Source organism: Coregonus clupeaformis, unplaced genomic scaffold (assembly GCF_020615455.1).
Source record: "Coregonus clupeaformis isolate EN_2021a unplaced genomic scaffold, ASM2061545v1 scaf0206, whole genome shotgun sequence".
Lineage (NCBI taxonomy): Eukaryota > Metazoa > Chordata > Actinopteri > Salmoniformes > Salmonidae > Coregonus > Coregonus clupeaformis.
In genome coordinates this window covers 534821-539003 of record NW_025533661.1, presented here as the reverse complement: position 1 = coordinate 539003, position 4183 = coordinate 534821, and the positions used below count along the sequence as shown (strand labels likewise).

Sequence of the window (4183 nt, the reverse complement as noted above, 5' to 3'; positions counted from 1 at the left end):
GGATAACCTTTTCCAATGTTTTACAATTTTTTATTTTTATGAAATTCACTGAGGAGGATGGTCCTCCCCTTCCTCCTCTGGAGGAGCCTCCACTGATGTAACATTATATTATATTATAGTATGTCAAGGCTTTCATGATTTCAACCATCGAATGATTTAAATGTTTGAATTTGGCTTCTTGACTTCCTTTATCCTACTTTACTCATCATAATGTGAATATGATTTAAAGCATGTTTAAATGTTTAAACATACCTCAAATATTGTTCACAACCAATATAGCCTCACTAAATATATTAAGAAATATAAACGGACAAAACAAGATGCTAATCCTCAGATTTAAGTAATTTGTTACTCATTTTCTCTCAAGCCCCACCCCTTTCTCTCACACACACTACCCCTCTCTTTTTTCTCCACTCTTTAGCTAGATGTCTAGTGATGCATATATTTGTATGAATAGGTCGTTTTATTAATGTAAGCTTTATTTATAAAGGTAAGTCAATTAAGAACATTATTATGTGTTACAACATTATTTTACACATCCAACTCTGACTAAACAAATGACCAAACTATATACATATGTTTGAATTTAAAATCATATTTCTCATGCAAAAGAAAACATGCAGGAGGGGACACATGCCATTTCAAATCATCTTTATTGCATTTCAGATAGGCATATTACAGCAGGTGCATTAAAGGGAAACTCCAGCAAAATATGGCAAACAGCTATTACAGTACGTAGTGTCATTTAATGTTATGATCATTTCAGCAACCATAGCTTGCTCTTTGTCATGTTGAAGGTTCTGATTCATGTCCTTTCTCAGCGACCAGCTGGAGCTGGGGGGCTGGGGCTGGGGCTGGAGCTGGGGCTGGAGCTGGGGCTGGGGCCGGTACTGCAGGGGCCGGTGCTGCAGGGTTTGGGACAAGACCAAGTCTTTGCAGAAGCAGAAGGTAGTTGTACTGCTTGAGAATGTTCGGAAAGCCACGGCCTCCGCCACGCTAGAAGAAGGAGGCAAAAAGAAGGATAATCAAAACGAATGTAGTCACTGGTGTCTCAGTTGTGTACACTGTACACAATAACTGTACATATTTTATTTTAGCTGTTAATCATTATTTTTGTATAACTGTATATAGCAAGGGCCATGCAGATACTGATACTATGTAATTGGTTTCTATGTCAAGTTGTTTGAAGGAAAAATCATTAAATCATGTGTCCTGGGGTGATCTAGCAGTTAAGGCCGCTGCCTTCAGTGCACACGTACAGTGCCTTCAGAAAGTATTCATACCCCTTGACTTTTTCCTCATTTTGTTTTGTTACAGCCTGAATTTAAAATGGATTAAATTGAGATTTTGTGTCACTGGCCTACACACAATACCCCATAATGTCAAAGTGGAATTATATTTACAGAAACATTTAAGTATTCAACCTCTTTGTTATGGCAAGCCTAAATAAGTTCAGGAGTAAAAATGTGCTTAACAAGTCACATCATGAGTTTGCAATAATAGTGTGTAACATGATTTTTTAATGACTACCTCATCTCTGTGCCCCACATATACAATTATATGTAAGCTCACACAGTCCAACAGTGAATTTCAAACAGGAGAGGAAGGAAGCCGCTGGGGATTTCACCGTGAGGCCAAATGGTGATTTTAAAACAGTTACAGAGATTAATGGTTGTGATAGGAGAAAACTGAGGATTACATTTTACTTTTAGTCATTTAGCAGACGCTCTTATCCAGAGCGACTTACAGTTAGTGAGAGTGCATACATTATAATTTTTTTCATACTGGCCCCCCGTGGGAATCGAACCCACAACCCTGGCGTTGCAAACGCCATGCTCTACATCCCTGCCGGCCATTCCCTCCCCTACCCTGGGCCAATTGTGCGCCACCCCATGAGTCTCCCGCTCGCGGCCGGCTACGACAGAGCCTGGATTCAAACCAGGATCTCTAGTGGCACAGCTAGCACTGCGATGCAGTGCCTTAGACCACTGCGCCACTCGGGAGACGGAGGATGGATCATAAACATTATAGTTACTCCATAATACAACCTAAATGACAGAGTGAAATGAAGGAAGCCTGTACAGAATAACATTTTTCGAAAACATGCATCCTATTTGCAAAAAAGCACCAAAAAAGCAGATAAATGATTTTTATTCCCTGAAGAGAATGCATTATGTCCTTCTCTCAATGTCTCTATCCGCCAATAAAGAAAAAATACTATTTAAAAAAATATGTATCATTTATACTACTCACCTCCTCACTTGAAGAGCGCTTCTCAATTATATGCTGATGGCCATGCTCATGCTCAGCCTTCAAAAACAAACAATAAGACAATAAAATAATATACAGTACACATGGATGTAATACACTAACTTTAAGTATTTTCTAGTCTAACAGAACATTTGCACCAGCATTTCATGTACATACTATATGCATGGCTTACCAAAGCAATAGAGAGAAGCATCACAAATCCAAGTAGAACAACAATCTTCATGCTGAAAGTCTTCATCTAAATAGAGTACAGTATAATCATCAACTTGATCACTTTACCAATCCAACTATTCCCAACAAGTTACAGATTATATTATATGTATAATCTACTACACAGTTAACGAGCGTATAAGAATGACTTCAATCTGAACAAAGTGTTAGAATTATTAGTATGTCCATACCTTAACGTATCTCAGGGTTAAAAGCCTTCTCAGTGCCTCTGTATGCGTTAGCACACCATCAATACACAGACAATATATAGTGTTTCTCAGCCAATCACAAAGCCCTAATGAAGCCTACATGTGTTGCAATGAAGGATGTTACATGTTTTCTGGGTGTTCCATGTAATGTCGGGCATTGCAAAACAGGCAAACAAATTAGCCTCTTGCCACTGCTATTAATCAAATGTGCGAACTGAAAATGTCAGTATAGGCCTACTATATCATTGTTTCCCATTTGCTGTTAATTCCAGAACAATATCTATTCCACATCTACATTTATGGCAAAAACATTCTCTGTGTGTAACACTCCGTGAGATTGCAATTTTACCTCTGACTGGGTAGTGTCAGTGGATCACAACCAGCAAATAGGGTCTACCTCACAAAGTGATCCAAATGTTTAATGCAACTGTCAGAAAGTATGCAAACAAGTTTGAGAAATTGTTAGAACAATTAAGCAGGACAATTGTACACTAGCCTACTATTAAGTATTGATACTGACTTAGAGCTATGTAAATATATCTAGAGTGCCTGACTTCATACTGAAGTTAATGCATGGAGGTTCACAAACATTTTATGTTGCAATCCATTTTCAAAGTGTCTTTCAAAATGGGCAAGTTATTAGCCACCAAAAAGACAACATACTGTACACTTGAGTGCTGAAGCGCGTAGCCCCAATGCCTGCCCCAATGCATAGTGCCAACTGTAAAGTTTGGTGGAGGAGGAATAATGGTCTGGGGCTGTTTTCATGGTTCGGTCTAGGCCGCTTTAGGTCCAGTGAAGAGAAATCTGAACGCTACACCATGAAATGGCATTCTAGACGATTCTGTTCTTCCAACTTTGTGGCAACAGTTTGAGGAAGGCCCTTTCCTGTTTCATGACAATGCCCCAGTACACAAAGCGAGATCAATACAGACATGGTTGTCGAGATCGGTGTGGAAGAACTTGACTGGGCTTCACAGAGCCCTGACTTCAAACCCATCAAACACCTTTGAGATGAAATGGAACGCCGACTGCGAGCCAGGCCTAATCGCCCAAAATCAGTGCCCAACCTCAATAATGATCTTGTGGCTGACTACAAGCCAGTCCCCGCAGCAATGTTCCAACATCTAGTAGAAAGCCTTCCTAGAAGAGTTTAGGCTGTTATAGCAGCAATGGGGGGACCAACTCCATATTAATGCCCATGTTTTTGTAATGAGATGTTTGACGAGCAGGTGTCCACATATTATTGGCCATGTAGTGTATTTGGTAATCTGCAACCCAAGAAGAACTGGTAGTGGGTCTTGACTGCTTTTTGGAAACACCAAATTCTTTGGAATTGATTTTAGTTTGTTTGATTTCATGCTTGTTCACAATTGTGTTAGGACTTGTAAAGCCTTCCACCTTATGTCAGAGATTTCACTTTTGTTTTGAAAGCATCTCAAATAGTTTGTCAAACGAACAGAACACAACAGACATAGACATAAACAATGACA

At 39.4% G+C, this 4183-nt stretch overlaps 1 long non-coding RNA gene across 1 annotated transcript; it reads right to left on the bottom strand.

Moving 5' to 3' along the window:
• Positions 1-2282: 2282 nt before the first annotated feature.
• LOC121552867 lies at positions 2283-2707 on the bottom strand. Its single transcript, XR_005997307.1, has 3 exons — positions 2673-2707; positions 2444-2509; positions 2283-2310 (listed from the first exon to the last, which is right to left on the bottom strand). It is a non-coding gene; the product is annotated as an uncharacterized LOC121552867 (long non-coding RNA).
• Positions 2708-4183: the final 1476 nt, after the last annotated feature.